The sequence below is a fragment of the Schistocerca nitens genome, chromosome 3, assembly GCF_023898315.1.
Source record: "Schistocerca nitens isolate TAMUIC-IGC-003100 chromosome 3, iqSchNite1.1, whole genome shotgun sequence".
NCBI classification, from domain to species: domain Eukaryota; kingdom Metazoa; phylum Arthropoda; class Insecta; order Orthoptera; family Acrididae; genus Schistocerca; species Schistocerca nitens.
Genome location: NC_064616.1, coordinates 230,100,567 through 230,120,477, shown reverse-complemented (window position 1 = coordinate 230,120,477; position 19,911 = coordinate 230,100,567).

Genomic DNA, 19,911 nt, shown 5'->3' with positions numbered 1-19,911 from the left:
TGACTCTGTGTTGCATAGGCAAATAAAGCATCCTTTTCACTTCACTTATCCCAGATATGAGGTAAATAATATAAGCTCATTACTATACACCAGTGTCAAATACGACGATCAGTGTGGACATGTATAAAAAGCAAATAAAGCACGTTTTCCGATGTCAAGTGCAGAGAGGCTGCAAAATTACAGTTACGGAGTCTCGGGTTTCGATTGCTGCATTGGCCTTCTACACGTGCAGATAAAACAATAGAATAATTTTAAGCATTTGCTACTTACTTCTAGTATTATCTTATCGATATCAGTACCTCCTGTTTATTGTTAGTGGTAGACCCTTTTCATTTTTTCTTTCATTACATAGCCCCTTGCTCTTCTCTCTATTCCATACTCCACCCTTATTCTTATTCTGTCCTCCCATTTCTCCTTCTCCCTTCGTTAGATTACATAATTTATTTTTTTAATAGTTAAATACCGTAATGTGTGGTTTGGTTTATAACGAATATGGCAACTGCGAAACACGACCACAGTAGCTTCTAGCGTGCAGATCATTCAGTGATCAGCTAAACATTATAATCACCTGCTAACTATTTGTTGGTCCACCACTGGAACGCAGTACGGTAGTGAACCGGCGTGGCAAGATTTCGACAAGTTCTCTGCAGGTTTCCACAGACATGTGGCACCAGATGTTAACGTGCAGGTCGCGTGATTCTCGTAAATTATGACCGGTGGTTTGTAGGCGCGGAGCTGGAGTCCGACAGCGCCTCAAATGTGTTACATCAGGTTCAAAAAAAAAAAAAAAAAAATGGCTCTGAGCACTATGGGACTCAACTGCTGTTGTCATAAGTCCCCTATAACTTAGAACAACTTAAACCTAACTAACCTAAGGACAGCACACAACACCCAGCCATCACGAGGCAAAGAAAATCCCTGACCCCGCCGGGAATCGAACCCGGGAACCCGGGCGTGGGAAGCGAGAACGCTACCGCACGACCACGAGATGCGGGCATATCAGGTTCAGATCATGTCATGGCCATGAGATCAGGTTAGTTAATTACCAAGCTTCTCAAACCAGTGTAGCACGATTGTGGCCTTTCAGCACGGACCGATACCCTACTGGAACATGCCATTGCTGTGAAGGAAGGCATCAAGTATGAAGAGAAGTAGGTGGTCCACAATAATGGTCACGTATTCTACAGCTGTCATGGTGGCTTCGATTTCTACTGCACGTTCCATAGAATCCCAGGTGAATGTCCTTCATAGCACAATTCTCGTTCGGATAGCCGGTAATGTCCTCAGCTTGCGTCATATTTCTGACGTGTTAAGGTCGGTTTGCTATTTCCTATCATCGATGTTTCTATGATGTTACATCAAGATAATGCAAGACCACATGCTACCCGTACTGTTTTGACTTACCTCAGTACAGACGGTGATTGACTGGCAAAAGCGTTCTCCATATCTGTTACCAACTGGGTTGCTGAGAGATTCGTATGCCACCATTAGCCACCCACTAAGGATGAAAAATATGGTACAGAGTTGAATCAGTATGGAATGATATATCCTTCTCTGTATCCAATCTCAGTTTAACTCAATGCCCAGTCGGGGTAGGGACATTGTTACTGCCAGCGATAACAGCTACCTGTCTGTATGTATGTATGTACTGAACTGGGGACCAAGAAACGACAGAGAGGCTTCGTCCCCGTCGTACCCTTCAGTGGTACACAACCCCACATCAGGTTACAGCAGTCCATTCATCCCACCGCCGTCCCACGCTGAACCCAGAGTTATTGTGCGGTTCGGGCCCCAGTGCCCCCCCCCCTCCCCTCCCCTCCCCTCCCCGCCCACAGAGAACGTCTCATTCCAGACTAGTGTAACCCAAATGTTTGCGTGGTAGAGTAATTATGGTGTACGCGTACTTGGAGACATAGTGTAACTGAGGTGGAATAAGGGGAACCAGCCAGCATTCGCCGAGGAAAATGGAAAATCGTGTTAAAAACCATTCACTGGCTTACCAGCACACCGCACCTCGATACTAATCCGCCGGGCGGATTCGTGCCGGGGACCGGCACGTCTTCCCGCTCGGGAAGCACTGCGTTAGAATGCACAGCTACCCAGGCGGGCTGCAACTACGTGTACTAAATTTCACACCATGTGTATCGCAACACCATCGCCGTATTCAATCATGTTTTCTTCCTACTATATTGCAAACATACAACAATTAAATTCTAGATTTTTGCTATCCTTTCTGGTGTTGTAGTTTTAATTGCCAGCAGTGTATAAACACTTTACACTGATCATATAAGATGACAATATTAACACCGCACGGCTCAAACGCAAATTGATTCCTCATGGACGAAAGATTCGGCGGACTGGTAGGAAACTGGACCCTCGTTTGACAATGGAAGATTCGAATTACCGTCCAGTCGTGCACATCTAAGTTGCCAGTTGTTTCATTAAACCATGTGCGGCAAATGTCTCGACGGATCATTGAAAAGGAGAGGCTGATTTTCTTCCTCATCTTCGTCCCGTCCAAGAAAGGTAATTTAGGGTTTTAGAGACGACAAGCAAGCTAGTATTGGGGGTTGGGATGGAAAAAAGAAATCGCTCGAGTCTTTTTGAAAGGAACCAATCCGCCATTGCCTTATACGATTTGTGGAAAACAGAAAATTAAAACCTGGATCGGTTTGAACCACCACCATACCGAATGCGAGTCTAGTCGCCGTTGACGAGACCTTACTTCTTTCCTGTTACTGCATCTTGCCACCCTGAATGTCCCAGATTCCTGCGATCATTCTGTTTACAAACAGACAGAATATTACCATTTAATATCACATTTTATAACGGAAAGAAATGACGGCTCATTTCTGATAAGTAATTATGTGACACTCGAAGGTATGTATTACTCTTTCTAGTCATTCTAATTCCTATAGCTGCGCTTGTCGACGTGGAGTTGGAGAGACGCTGGGGAGATCATCGAATGAACCTACAAACCTGAAAACTGGCGGCTTCCAACGGACTAAAGAGCACGCAAACAAAGATCGTACACAGCTCTTTACCAACACATTACCACACGGCAAAATGCACACACAAGGCGTGTTTAGTTTCAATTAACATTTCAATATACCCTTTGGAAATCAATAATAGATGCTAATCTTGTCTTTAAAACCGTAAAATACAATAAAAACAACAATATAGATACAGTCTGCACTTTACGTAAAAAAATATAGTTCGTATTACATCTTTTGTCATAGATAGTTTCACAGTCATTTATTATTCTTGTCATTACAATTGCTGTTCTGCAAACTGCAGAGAAGCGCTGTTTTGTGTGGCTAACAAAATGCACCATCTTTGGACACAACTGAGCTGAAGTAGAATGGATAAGAAAGATGCTGCTGAAAGGGAGAAAATGTATGTTAAGTGACTTAAGGAACACGTAGCTTGGAATCCTGAAGCATTGTGCGCTTATTAAATAGTAAGATGCAGATAAACGAAAATGGAACTGCTTTCACTGGTCAGGCAATTTGGTTTCTTCTCTTTCAAATTACGGTTGCTATAGATTTACGGTTCAGATAAAACAGAAGTAGTCTGTCTCCAAAACCAACTGCTCGTGTGAATTTTCGTATAAGAAGGAATACTAACTTCGAGTCTTTTAATGAAAACGCATTTTCGTTGGACAGAGTAATCAGTAATCAGTACACTTTATTTAAACAATCTCTCTTCCTTCAAATAATTTCTCCCCGGCAGGAATCAAATGGTTCAAATGGCTCTGAGCACTATGGGACTTAACATCTGAGGTCATCAGTCCCCTAGAACTTAGAACTACTTAAACCTAACTAACCTAAGGACATCACAGACATCCATGCCCGAGGCAGGATTCGAACATGCGACCGTAGCGGTCGCGCGGTTCCAGACTGAAGAGCCTAGAACCGCTCGGCCACTCCGGCCGGCCGGCAGGAATCCCGTGCCGCCGTATATAATCTTCATGATTTGTCCTCGATCGCTCAAAACAACATCGTTGCACTTAGTTTCTTTCAAAAGCTATTCATGCTACTGTTTCTCGTTTACATGGGGAATATTTGGCCTAGCTTCCGTATATTCTGTAAATGATGTTATAGTAAAACATTATGAGTCTCACTTTCCTACTTATTGTCATATGAATGCGAAGTTGAGGTCAGATGGTACTTCTTCTTGTGACTATAAACTCAACAGTCTGCATTCAAGGCACCCGTCATACCTATCGCCGCCGGCGAAATCTCCGAAGAACATTCGTATTTCGTTCGCTTCTTTCTGATGCGCCTCGACAAAGTTGTATAATGTATTAAACTGTCTTCCGTTTTCTCTTTCCCTTGTATTACACCTGTGTTGTAGGAGAGGTTGCGAGATGGATTACATATGCTATTTGTCCAGGAAATTTTTGGAAGTGTGTGAGTCAGAATTCGAAATCAAAAATTGTGCATGCAAATATTTTCTCTTGCACTAACTTAAAAAAAATGCACGAAACCATGAAGCGTTGACTCAATAAACTGTTAGTGAAAAACTGTGGTTTTTCTTAGAATATAACCAGTATTTTGTGTCTCTTCTATGACAAAACTCTTACTTTCTTCGCCGAACATCATCAGAGGGCACAGTTATTAAAGAAATCACCATCCACAGCTTCATTCAGAGCCGCACAGGAACTCTTGAAGTACTGACGAAATCCGCGAATGCGGCTATCGATTGGTCCATATACGCAACAACGTGTCATTTTGGCAGTTCTCGCGCTGGCACTAGCAGGAACGTCTATGACGCGGAACTATTTGGAGAACACAGTAGCAGCCGAGGACAATACTGATGCGGATCCTACAATCCTATTTGAATTAGTTGTATCTGACATTATGAAATCCAATGTTAAAATTAGAGTGTCAGCGAGACAAGCAGTCGCCACTGTGCTCCGTGGTAGAAAATCACTTTAAGGCCTCTATCTCCTGCAAAAATAACATAAGAAATTAATATTTCACATAGAGTGAAGATTTATGTAGTTTCTCCCTGTGCCTGTCTTTCGACTCCCTTCGTCGCACATTGCAGGTCACGCAAAACTGAACGTTACACGAATCTCCCGCTTCAGTGGTTCATTGAGAACTCAAAAGCTTTGCTCAGCGGAAGTGGCAGCACAGTGGTAGGCGGCAGTGCCAGACCCCCATTCGTGAACTCGTGGTGGGAAGAGCCCTGCCCCATAGCCACCAAACGCCAACTACTTTAAATCGGACTATAGCGGCGGCCACCAGCAGTGTTTCACTCAGTAGGAGACTGTAGTGCCAGAGAGCTATACTGACAAGTCAATAGTCAGTGGTAAGGCGTTTATCCACTTGGAAGTAATTTCTGAAAGTATCTGCCGAGGTGTTTCCACTGGAGTCGCGACGTGGAATAGACTAGTAATACACTATATGATCAAAAGGATCCTGACACCACCAAAAACATACGTTTTTCATATTAGGTGCATTGTGATGCCACCTACTGACAGGTACTCCACATCAGCTACCTCAATAGTCACGTACAGCACAAAAACGTACAGGCCGACCTCGTCTGTTGACTGACAGAGACCGCCGACAATTGAAGAGGGTCGCAATGTGTAATAGGCAGATATCTATCCAGACCATCACACAGGAATTCCAAACTGCATCAGGATCCACTGCAAGTACATACTATGGCAGTTAGGCGGGAGGTGAGAAAACTTGGATTTCATGGTCGAGCGGCCGCTCATACGCCACACATCAAGCCAAAAAATGCCAAAGGACGCCTCGCTTGGTGTAAGAAGTATAAACATTGGACGTTTGAACAGTGGAAAAACGTTCGAGCAGCTCCTCATTAACCAAATGTTGCTGTAGTTAGTGCTATGCTTACTTTGAGATAGAGTAAAGAGTTGCGATACTGGACAGTAGTTGACTGGAAGTGAGTAATTCGGAGTGCTGAATCACGCTATACCCTGTGACAATCTGATGGAAGAATTTGGGTTTGGCGAATGTCTGGAGAACTTCAGCTGCCAAGTCAGCTGTAGGCGCTATTGCGCTGCTTCCTGGGACCCTATTCTGTATCGTTCATACCGATCGGTGTAGTAGGTTTGTCTCGGTAGTGACGTCATTTTCGGTTCTTTATCGAGCAATCCTATTCAGTAAGCTTCTCAGGTCTGTTGCCGAACTGTCCTCCCACCGATTTTACGACAATTGTACCGAGAGGTTTTGGATTTCGGTGTGGTCCTGTCGATAGGTGAGCTGTGGTTTATGTACACCTATAATTTGTTATTTTAAACATATTTAGCGGCATTAGCTTTGGATTTAGTGATTGTGTTACTAAAGAATCACCAGCGGACGCATCTGGTTGGAAAGTGAGTTCATAATAGACTATTTTCCTTTGTTAGAAATATGGTTAGGTTAGGTTGTTACTGTGAATGATTACATCAAAAAAAATTTCGGTCAATATTCTCTCAAAATACATGTTATTTTTATGCAAATAAGAGTTTAAAGATCATTAAATATCACGACATCGGCTCTGCTTACGTATGTTACATGAGTGTGAACTGACGTTACTAGTGACTTTGTGTACTTTTTCTCACAAATGGTTTATTTAGTAATCATCGAAATGTGTTTACAACTTTCAAGTAACAATGGAAAGCAATTATGTGAAACCTGATATTGGAAACCTTCCAAAATATCACGTATTTATGACTTACACAGCACCGCTTGGCAACTAAGTCAAAATATGGCTCAAATGGCTCTGAGCACTATGCGACTTAACTTCTGAGGTCATCAGTCTCCTAGAACTTAGAACTAATTAAACGTAACTAACCTAAGGACATCACACACATCCATGCCCGAGGCAGGATTCGAACCTGCGACTGTAGCGGTCGCTCGGCTCCAGACTGTAGCGCCTAGAACCGCACGGCCACTCCTGCCGGCCAACGAAGTCAACCTACGTTCCTCTCCACAATAAGATAGGAATTGAGCGCTCAGTTTATTTTGTTTGGTGTGGCCTAGTGGCCAGCTTGTGGGAATGCGCTACGAAAGAAAATGGGACCGTGCACGGATGGTTGCTAAATTTTTCTTTCCTCTTCATATATGCAACACTTTCTGAGACATTGTTCTTCGTGTAAGTTAAGATTTTTCTGCAATATTTGTTATTACTTACATGTAAGAGCACACTTCCTCAGTAATGATTTCGTGATTTCTGTGTGTTTAACAAACGAAATATGAAATGGCTGGAGATGAAATTGCTCTGAGTGAAACAACCGACAGTGACCTTTATATTTTTTCTTGTCAGAAATTATTCATCATTTTTTCCAAATATTTAGCGATTTCCGAGTATGCGGTTAGACAGGAATCTAAGAGCACAACTTAAATTACTGGGAATGTAACTAGCAGCAGTCATCTTCATAACCTTGCTTGTCACAAGTATTTATCTGCGATCTAATCCTCAACAACAGTAGACAGAGATGAAAGATCTCCGCCGTAATATTTTTAGACTGTAGCACCATATACGAAACATTTTCATTCATGAGATGCATGTTATAAACTGCAGGAGCTCTCAAAAATGCGTTTTTCAATTTTGTTCTTAAGACCCAAATCGTTGACGTATCATATAGAGAAGCAGGCTACTTAATCATTTGGATCTCTAGGAGCGAGTTATAACAACACTCTGTTTATCTTTTTATTCTTTGAAACTCTCAGAATCAATTTCTCGGGTGTTTTTATAGATGTATTATTACAATGTGGCACTACACTCTTTTTCCGAAATGTAAAATCCAAAACACGATGTCAGAGTGAATGAGAATAAGTTGATATAATACGGCATTTACGACAATCTGCAGAATACAGTCTAATACGCTATCATTATTATGCATGCATGGAAACATGCGGTAAGGGAAAATGTAAAAATTTCTATGCATTTCAGTTGAGAAGCATGGAAAGGGATATGCTGCGCCTGATACTGTTAAGTAGGAGGCAAGAGCGATGAAGGCGGGCACATCAGCTCGATGGAGTGCGGCGTCACACGATATGGCAACGTAAACGCAATTTTCGGTACTTCGAAGAATAGCGCGCCTGTGTCGTCTGCTAGCTGCTTTGTGTTCGTGGCGCTGTGCGCGCTGCAGTGCGCAGGTGCGGATCTGCGGCCGCTTGCTTTCGATTGGCTTGCGCGACGCGAACCGACAACAGCGCTTCGGTTCTCTAGACCCGAACGGTATTGCTAACGAAATGCGTACTGAATAATGCAGGGGCACTAATTCGAGTACTAGACCGTTCGGCGCTCTTGAGTACCGAAACGATCGGCACAATGGCAGAAACATACAGAATAGGCACCCTGGACTCGGGCAGGTGCGCCGGCCCCGGATCGAGTCCGCCCGGCGGATTAACGACGAAGGCTGGTGTGTCGGCCAGCCTAGATGTGGTTTTTAGGCGGTTTTCCACATCTCAATAGGTGAATACTGGGCTGGTTGCCATGCTCGTCCTCAGTTACACAACTCACAGACATTTGAAAACGTTCTCACTCTTTCACGGCTTCCACTAGATGCAGACAGTTGGGGTACACTAATTCCATGCTGGGGGGGGGGGGGGGGGGGAACCCTATATAGGTGTATGATTAGGATGAAATAACAGGGTGAACCAGTTTCTTTAAAGTTCAAGAATTTAATCGAAACACAGTTTAAATTATTGGTCCACACTATACAAAAGTAAAATACAAAGAAAAAATCTTATCTGTTGGCTGTAGGCTTGGGTGTGGTGAACACTTATGACGGCTACACTGCCCACAGTATGGCCTGCAAGTATCTTGCTGTATGGGCTCAATTCCTCTTTTTGGCGTCGTTCAATTTTACATACAATAGCCCAACAACTCGCAGCTATGCCTTAAGCCGTTTGCAGTCTTCATCCGAGGCATTTTTGTGCAAACTTGCAGGCAAAACTTCTGCTGCACCAAAAGGGTGTTGCCTCAGTCACTGCTGCCTATAGACTGTATGGCTGACTTTCCGCGCTTGCTCTAGGTAGTGTGCCAATCCGCCCTTGCCACCTTCTCCAGTCCTCAGAGACACTTTCGTTTCAAACAAAAGCACACTGGCTTTTACTTACATAATACCTATCTCTTACATTGTCTTAAGCGTGACCATTTCTTACAATTGTCAAATTTACATCAACATATTCATGTTTATACACAAAAATATTTTTAAATGCAAATTTTATCAGAAAATTATTTAAGGTATATATATATATATATATATATATATATATATATATATATATATATATATATATATATATATATATATATATATACAGGGTGAGTCACCTAACATTACCGCTGGATATATTTCGTAAACCACATCAAATACTGACGAATAGATTCCACAGACCGAACGTGAGGAGAGGGGCTAGTGTAATTGGTTAATACAAACCATAAAAAAATGCACGGAAGTATGTATTTTAACACAAACCTACGTTTTTTCAAATGGAACCCCGTTACTTTTGTTAGCACATTTGAACATATAAACAAATACGTAATCAGTGCCGTTTGTTGCATTGTAAAATGTTAATTACATCCGGAGATATTGTAACCTAAAGTTGACGCTTGAGTACCACTCCTCCGCTGTTCGATCGTGTGTATCGGAGAGCACCGAATTACGTAGGGATCCAAGGTGAACGGTGATGGACCATAGGTACAGAAGAGACTGGAACAGCACATTACGTCCACATGCTAACACCTTTTTATTGGCCTTTTTCACTCACGCACATGTACATTACAATGGGGGGTGAAGTACACGTACACACGTGGTTTCCGTTTTCAATTACGGATTGGAATAGAGTGTGTCCCGACTTGTCAGGCCAATAGATGTTCAATGTGGTGGCCATCATTTGCTGCACACAATTGCAATCTCTGGCGTAATGAATAACGCCGGCCGGTGTGGCCGTGCGGTTCTAGGCGCTTCAGTCTGGAACCTCGTGACCGCTACGGTCGCAGGTTCGAATCCTGCCTCGGACATGGATGTGTGTGATGTCCTTAGGTTGGTTAGGTTTAAGTAGTTCTAAGCTCTAAGGGACTGATGACCACAGATGTTAAGTCCCATAGTGCTCAGAGCCATTTGAACCATTTCGTAATGAATGTCGTACACGCCGCAGTACATCTGGTGTAATGTCGCCGCAAGCTGCCACAATTCGTTGCTTCATATCCTCTGGGGTTGTAGGCACATCACGGTACACATTCTCCTTTAACGTACCCCGCAGAAAGAAGTCCAGAGGTGTAAGATCAGGAGAACGGGCTGGCCAATTTATGCGTCCTCCACGTCCTATGAAACGCCCGTCGAACGTCCTGTCAAGGGTCAGCCTAGTGTTAATTGCGGAATGTGCAGGTGCACCATCATGCTGATACCACATACGTCGACGCGTTTCCAGTGGGACATTTTCGAGCAACGTTGGCAGATCATTCTGTAGAAACGCGATGTATGTTGCAGCTGTTTGGGCCCCTGCAATGAAGTGAGGACCAATGAGGTGGTCGCCAATGATTCCGCACCATACATTTACAGTCCACGGTCGCGGTCGCTCTACCTGTCTGAGCCAGCGAGGATTGTCCACGGACCAGTAATGCATGTTCCGTAGATTCACTGCCCCGTGGTTTGTGAAACCCGCTTCATCGGTAAACAGGTAGAACTGCAACGCATTCTCTGTTAATGCCCATTTACAGAATTGCACTCGATGATTAAAGTCATCACCATGTAATTGCTGATGTAGCGACACATGAAACGGGTGAAAGCGGTGACGATGCAGTATGCGCAATGTCCCGTGTACTCATGTGTGGGTTCATGGCAACAGCAGCTAACACACCAACTGTACCCGCTTTTACTGTGACGGGCCTGTTACGGACCCGTTTGTGTGCTACGACCATATCTGTTGCATACAGTTGGCGGTAGATGTTTTGCAATGTGCGGCACGTTGGATGCTCTCTGTCCGGGTACCGGTCTGCATACACCCTGCAGGCTTCAGCTGCATTTCGTCGACACTCGCCATAGATGAGTATCATCTCCGCCTTTTCAGAGTTCGAATACACCATGGTCACAGTTCCTACAACACTACACTATCACAGACTTCTGGTAACACGGTGTACTACAGTTGGTCTGCGTGCGGAGACGAATGCAGAATAACAATAGCAGCAAGCGCTACATGCGGACACTGCGACAGCTAGACCAAACGACAACAGTGCACTACAGCCACACTCGTAAACACGGTCGTCATCGTAAACACGTCCCTGCAGATGCTGCTCGCCGACCGTGGCCCGTGTTTGTTATAACACGCAACTGAACGTCGGAGGTTTCAAGCGTCATCTTAAGGTTACAATATCTCGGGAGGTAATTAACATTTTACAATGCAACAAACGGCACTGATTACGTATTTGTTTATATGTTCAGATGTGCTAACAAAACTAACAAGAACCATAAACAAATACTGTTATAAGTCCCCAACGAAACTGCAGCTGTCAGCAACCAAGCTTCCCGCAGCTCGTAAATCCGTCGCCAGTACGCTAATATTTTGTATTCTGTATTAAAGTCTCGCAATTTGTTATTCTGCCAATGCCTGTCTGTTACATTCCAAACCATATACAAGCTTTTCTGCATACCTTGTCACTTCAGCACCCTGCAATAAAGCTCCATCTCTGTAAACACTCTACTTTAAAATGAATCATTCATTTTAACAGGAATCTTCCCCACCACTGAGAATGGTGATGGCAGTATTAGACCCTGTATTATATGACATAGAGATACACTATACTGCCGATTACTTCCTGTAACAACTGGAAATTGAAGAAAGAGTTTCCATCTCATGGTGTCTGCAAATTTCTGTTTGTACAATGATTAATCCAGGTTAACCATGGGAATGTAGATGAACAGAAAAGGCCGACCATACTGTAGTCGTAACCCTGACAAGAGCTCACATTTCACACGATGACTGAAATACAGTGTGCGCCAGATTTACATATCATCAGGTTTCTCTGGATAAGAAATATACATTTTTTAAATGCAAGCTTACAAGTTTATAACTTCTGATATTTTCAGTGGCACGAGAAACGCGAAGCGATAGTGGAACTTAGCTAGCCAATAGGTAGCAGTTGACTCTGGGATGCCGATTCATCTCCCGATTAAATCACGACGTCGTTTTGTTCCATGAACAACATGAGATGCTCTTACTAATTCTCTGACTGAATACGCTCTCATCACAAGACTTTGCCAACAAGGTTCATTGCGGTGGATATCTACGCCACGACCTGAACATTAAATGTCATCTGCTTTAAATAGCCAATAAGAGCGTCCCTGACGGGTCCTGTTTAATATCTCGCTTCCAGAAATAAATGATACTGCCGTCAATGGTATTAATTCCATTTACAACCCTAACTGGACGTTACTACAAGATATCGTTCACTTTTAAAGGTGAGTTCTGATGGAACTCTGCAGATGTTAGAGTTCCACTATCTGGGTGGCCCTAATCGTCTACGTATCTTTACGTTCGTGGTTTTGTAATTCACAGAAAGGGCCTGATTAACGATTACCATATTCTTAGTGAAAATTAATAATTACGAATTAGAGGAATTGCATGGTATTAAGATCACCCCAAAATACTTTCATGTGCAACGAATCATACAGGGTGGTTATAATTAAACTTAAACGTTCAAACCGCTGTACAAATAACACCACTGGACAGAATGACATCAAATTGCAACGTAATATTATCAGAGAAGGGAGAAAACGTATGGCAGAAGAAAAATAAATAGCTACAAAATGTAGCAATAGATGGCGTTGTAAGCATCATAATTTTATAGTGAACGACTACAAATGACAAATGAATCATACAACAATGCATAAGGTGTACGTTTGCCGTTAAACAAACTGTACTACTCTGTGTGTATTGGTGTACAGGTGTGATACTGTTAGTTACGTTATCACATCCATCATGGCAAGGTCATATCACATTGGATGGGAAAAATCGGTTTTTAATTGTCCTGAAGCCAAAAACCGCATAAAAAGCATCAATAAAAATCAAATCTGATTATTAATTTCCGTGTGACTGGCACAAAACACGTTCAATATGCTGTCCACCGTTTTCTGCAACAAGTTGAAATCGAGATACAGCATGTTCCACAAATCATCGAAGTGTTTCCACGGTCACGTTCAGAATGTGTTGCGCAATGCGTGCCTTCAATGCAGCTAATTTTTCAATCGGAACTCTGAACACAACATCTCTCAGACAGCCCCACAGGCAGAAGTCACACGGATTAAGATCAGGTGATCGGGACGCCCAGGCTGTAGGGAAATGGCGGCTGACAACTCTTGCATCTGCGAAATGGCGCTTCAGCAGCTGCTCAACTGAATTTACAATGTGCAGAGGTGCGCCATGTTGCACAAAAATGATCCCACCCACACATCCACGCTGTTGGAGAGCTGAATGTCGTGGTTGCGCAAAGACACTCATAGCCCTTACCAGTGACGGTACAGGTAACAGGACCGGAAGCACCTGTCTCTTCGAAAAAATGTGGCCCTATGATAAATGATGCCGTAAACCCCTCACCATACGGTGACCTTTTCGGGATGAAGTGATACTGGTTGATTTGCGTGTCGATTTTCTGTTGCCCATATTCGACAGTTCTGTGTATTGACGTATCTTGTCAGATGGAAGTGGGCTTCGTCTGTCACAAAATCTTCCACGGCCAATCATTGTCCACTTCCATGAGAGCAAGAAATTCTAAAGCAAAGGTCTCTCTAATTGGCAGGTCAACAGGAAGCGACTCCAGCACATGAGTAATTTTGAATGGATAGCAAAGAAGGATGTTTCGTAGCATTCTACGCACCGTGCTCTTGGGTATGTCCAATGTTCGGGCAATTCTCCGTGCACTACACGTTTCCACACCACCACTCGTCTCCTCCTGCATTGCTGTGGCCACTGCTTCCACTGACGTCTGATCAATTCTTTTCCTCCCAGTACCAGACTGGACACCAAAAGAACCCGACTTTTCGAATTTCCGAATCGTTTTCTCCAGACCCCCGACAGACATCGGGCCAACGCCTTTTTTCAAACTCTTCAGTGTCCGAAACTTCTGCAGAGTGACGTTTGCACAGTCACCATTCTTGTAATACAGCCTTACAAGTAGAGCGATCCTGCATTGAGACTGTCATGGCGAACGTCGCAGAAGCGAAAGGAGGAAAAACCGTGTACCCGGCGTGTTTATACCAATGGGTCGTGCGCATGACAAATCTTTTCAATTACGTATTCTGACACGGACAGCTCCATCTATTGATCAATTTTCACGCTATTTTCTTCTTCTGCCATACGTTTTCTCCTTGCAATTTGACGTCATTCAGACCAGAGGTGTTATTTCTATAGCGTTTTGAAATTTTAACTTTAATTATAATCACCCTGTACACTCCAAGAGAAAAAAAATTGGCACCTCGAAGGAATGACACGAATGAGCCGGAAATCGCTAGATGTATTTTACATGTACACAAAAACAAATGATTGCAGTTTCAGAAAAGAATGATGATTTATACATGAGAATGAGCTCCACAAATTGAGGAAGTCAGTAATGTGTTGGTCCAGCTCTGACCCTTATGCAATTAGTTATTCTGCTTGACAATGACTGATAAAATTGTTGGATTTCCTATTAAGGGATATCGAGCCAAATTCTATCCAATTGACGCGTTAGATCGCTAAAATTCCGAGCTGGTTGGAGGGCTCTAGGGGGGCTGCCTATAATGTTCCAAACTTTCTAAATTTGGGAGAGATCCAGCAAACTTGCTGGTGAAGATATAGTCTAGCAAACACGAAGACAAGCAGTAAAAACTCTCGCTGTATGCAGGCGGTCATTATGTACCTGAAATATAAGCCCAGGATAGTTTGCCATGAAGGGCAACAAAATCGAGCATAGAATATCGTCGACGTACCGCTATGCTGTGAGGATGCAGAGATAAAAACCAAAGGGGTCCTGCTGCGAAAAGAAATGGCACCCAGACCACCACTCCTTGTTATCGGGTCATGGGGCGGGCGGCAAACAGATTGGTTTCCCACCGCTGTCCAGGGCAGCTCCAGACACATATTCGGCCTGTAATCTCATCGACTGGAGTATAAATGTTTTCACTGTGAATCCCGCCTCGAACTGACAAGTGAAGACTTGTCTGCAGTCAGGATTGATGGTCTGGGTGCCATTTCTTTCCGTAGCAGGATCCTTTTGGTTGTCATCCGCGGCATCCTCACCGTACAGCGGTACGTCGACGATATTCTACGCCCCGTTTTGTTGCACTTCATGGCAACTAATCCTTGGCTTACATTTCAGCAAGGTAACGTTCACCCGAACACGGCGAGAGTTTCGACCGCTTGTCTTCCTGCTTACCAAAGCCTACCCCGGCCATCAAAATCCAAGGACCGCTCCATAACAGAGAACGCTTGGAACATTATGGGCAGGGCCCTCCGTACAGCTTGGGATTTTGACGATCTAACGCGCCAGTTGGACACAATTTGGAGCGATGTCCTGCAAGTAATCTAACAACTTTACCAATCAATGCCAAGCCGAATAACTGATTGCATAAGAGCCATAGGCAGACTAACGCGTTGCTGACTTGCTAAGTTTGTGAAGCTCTTTCTCCTCAATAAATCATCTATTTTTTCTGAAGTGGTCATCGTTCGTTTGTCTGTACTTGTGCATCACATCTGTCGATTTTCGTCTCATTCGGATAATTCTTTCGTGGCGCGTCGCATCTTTCTTCTTTTTTTTGTCTTATAGTGTATTACCTGATTTCTGTTTGATACGGTTTATTAAAATTTGTGCACTAATTAATTAATAACTTCCTCTTTAAACAAAATATCAGACTTCCATTCAACTCCGTGTACCTGCACCTTGGCAGCGCAGTAGCATTAAAATACAGAGGACAGGTAAAATAATGTGAACACCTGTACTTACTTGGGAATGGTTTATTAATAATGGGTTGGACACCCATTTTCCTGTAACACAGCTGCGATTCTTCTTGCATTACTGGCATATAATGATTGTATAGTCTCCAGTGGAATGTTATGCCACTCTCCAATCAGAAACTCTTCTACCTCCTGTAGTGACAAGGGAGGCGGGAAACTGCTCCGGAGTCTGAGATCCGATATTGTCCACAAGGGTTCCATGATGTTCAAGTCTGGGAACTGTGCTGGCCAGAAAGACGCTGCAGTTCAGTTGCATGTACTTCATACCACGACTGTACTGTCTTGGCTGTTTGAATGGGTACGGCACAACATTTGAATCATGAGGTGCACCTGATCACCAAAGATGTTCACATAATCGTTGGCTATAACACGGCCTTTGAGAGTAATGATGGGACCAGCAGGATGCCATGATATGGCTGCCCACACCACCACACTTCCACCTCGATGCTTAACCGCCAGACTCAAGCAATCACTATTCTAGCGCTTCTTTTGGCGTTCTCCAGACGTAAACCCGGCCCAGTGTTGGAAATAACGAAAACGTTGGCTCGTCGGAGTATATGACGTGTTTCCATTGATCAGCCCTTAAGAATTTATGCTACTGACACCATGCTTTACGCTTTTTTGCGTTGGTTGTCGTCACTAATGGGTTAGATGTAGCAGCCCGTTCGTGAATATTCGCTTTATGGAGTTTTCGGTGGACAGTGTCGATAAATACGTGGTCTCGCATATGGCTATTGAGCTCTGAAGTCATTTTAGGCGCCGTAGTTTTGTGTTGTTTTGACTCAATTCGTGTTAGCGTACGATAATCTGTATCATTTAGTTTTGGATTGCCCCCACAATTACGTTTACACGATTATGTCTCTTCGTATTTTGTGTAGACTGTCAAGACTGTTGAAACAGATGCACTTAAAACATTCAGTAAGTTGGCTGTCTTAGTTACTGATGGTTCAAATGGCTCTGAGCACTATGGGACTTAACTTCCGAGGTCGTCAGTCCCCTAGAACTTAGAACTACTTAAACCTAACTAACCTAAGGACATCACACACATCCATGCCCGAGGCAGGATTCGAACCTGCGACCGTAGCGGTCACGCGGTTCCAGACTGCAGCGCCTAGAACCGCTCGGCCACCTCGGCCGGCGGTTACCGATGCTCCAACTACTCTCGCCCCCATAGCCTGCCGCCTTCGGAACTCTGTTAGGTCTTTCATTGCATGTCGACCTCGGCCTCTAATACGAAGTATGCACTATTCGCAACAACCTGCACTGACTCCTAGTCCGTACTGAATCCGCGAAGTCCGGTGCGACACGTGCCTTTCCTGCTTTGTTGACCGTCAAATGTAACCATCCCATTACTACCACTGTACACATTAATTAGCTTATCCCCTGTACTCACGCCTTTTGGTGTCATACTGTTGTTGTTGTTGTGGTCTTCAGTCCTGAGACTGGTTTGATGCAGCTCTCCATGCTACCCTATCCTGTGCAAGCTTCTTCATCTCCCAGTAGTTACTGCAACCAAGATCCTTCTGAATCTGCTTAGTGTATTGATCTCTTGGTCTCCTTCTGCGATTTTTAACCTCCACGCTGTCCTCCAATGCTAAATTTGTGATCCCTTGATGCCTCAGAACATGTCCCCCTAACCGGTCCCTTCTTTTTGTCAAGTTGTGCCACATACTCCTCTTCTCCCCAATTCTATTCAATACGTCATCATCAGTTATGTGATCTACCCATCTAATCTTCAGCATTCTCCCGTAGCACCACATTTCGACAGCTTCTATTCTCTTCTTGTCCAAACTGTTTATCGTCCATGTTTCACTTCTATACAAGGCTACACTCCATACAAATGCTTTCAGAAACGACTTCCTGACAGTTAAATCTATACTCGATGTTAACAAATTTCTCTTCTTCAGAAACGCTTTCCTTGTCATTGCCAGTCTACATTTTATATCCTCTCTACTTCGACCATCATCAGTTATTTTGCTCCCCAAATAGCAAAACTCCTTTACTACTTTAAGTTTCTCATTTCCTAATCTAATTCCCTCAGTATCACCCGACTTAATTCGACTACATTCCATTATCCTCGTTTTGCTTTTGTTGATGTTCATCTTATATCCTCCTTTCAAGACACTGTCCATTCCGTTCAACTGCTCTGATAGAATTACAATGTCATCGGCGAACCTCAAAGTTTTTATTTCTTCTCCATGGATTTTAATACCTACTCCGAACTTTTCTTTTGTTTCCTTTACTGCTTGCTCAATATACAGAATGAATAACATCGGGGACAGGCTACAACCCTGTCTCACTCCCTTCCCAACCACTGCTTCCCTTTCATATCCCTCGACTCTTATAACTGCCATCTGGTTTCTGTAAAAATTGTAAATAGCCTTTCGCTCCCTGTATTTTACCCCTGCCATCTTTAGAATTTGAAAGAGCGTATTCCAGTCACCGTTGTCAAAAGCTTTCTCTAAGTCTACAAATGCTAGAAACGTAGGTTTGCCTTTCCTTAATCTTTCTTCTAAGATAAGTCGTAAGGTCAGTATTGCCTCACGTGTTCCAATATTTCTACGGAATCCAAACTGATCTTCCCCGAGGTCGGCTTCTACTAGTTTTTCCATTCGTCTGTAAAGAATTCGCGTTAGTATTTTGCAGCTGTGACTTATTAAACTGATAGTTCGGTAATTTTCACATCTGTCAGCACCTGCTTTCTTTGGAATTGGAATTATTATATTCTTCTTGAAGTCTGAGGGTATTTCACCTGTCTCATACATCTTTGTCACCAGATGGTAGAGTTTTGTCAGGACTGGCTGTCCCAAAGCTGTCAGTAGTTCTAATGGAATGTTGTCTACTCCCGGGGCCTTGTTTCGACTGAGGTCTTTCAGTGCTGGTGTCATACTACAGACTCCTTTATTAACAAACGGCAGCCGCATTTACGGTATGGAGTAGCATGTTGTTTCATTACGCTATTTTCCTCAGTATAATAAGTATACAGTATTTGTTCATTCGACTACGAGCAAACAATGTTTATGAGAGTGGTTGTTTGAGCTTTGTGTTTCCTGTTATATGTATTTATTTAAGTATGGTGGACAGTGTGATGTAAATCAGGGTTGGCGAAAGATTGGGAAAAACTGAAAGTGCACATTATTGTGTCACGTTACGAGTCACACCGCCATACATACCGCGATTCATTTAACTTCTTTCAGCATGCAATTTCGCTTCTGGACATTGCAAATTCCAACACCATGAAGGCGGCACGCAGTGAACTTCAAACTGGTTTAGATTATGTGGGGTCCTGCCCACTCGTCTCTTATAGGGTGCCAAAATATGCTGCTTTCTCGGATAGCTATACAACAATTCAAGAAAATCAGATTAATAATTTTTATTGCCATAAAGTAGATCGACAATACTTAACTTTGATTTAAAACAACGCGTCGCAAGCAAATGACGACCTGCAAACAATCAGTGTCCTTTGCTACATGCAATGCCCACGCAAGTAATGGATATGGATCACAAGTAACATCTCTACTAGAGTCCGTCTGCTACTGTCCGGGTCGGTATAGATTAAAATTGGAAGAGCGCCTATAAGAGTACCTCGGGGAACGCCAGATATCATTTCCATTATTCAGTTATTGAATACGGGACCTTTCTGGCGGAAATCACGAACCCACTCGCAAAACGGAGGCGATACTCCACATGCAAGCGGTTTGATTGAGGGATGGTGCCAAAAGCATTCTGGAAATCTAGTAATATGTAATCAATTTGAGATCCACTGTCGACAGCCCTCATTCATTGCTTCGTGTGAATAAAGAGCCAGCTGTGCTTCACAAGAACGGTATTTTCTGAATCCGTGCCATGTTTCGATAGTTTTCTTTGAGGTAATTCATAATGTTCGAACGCAATATACAGTGTAGTCCATGTGAAGTTTCGGGTGAGACTATCTCGAAAACTATACATCGGGTAA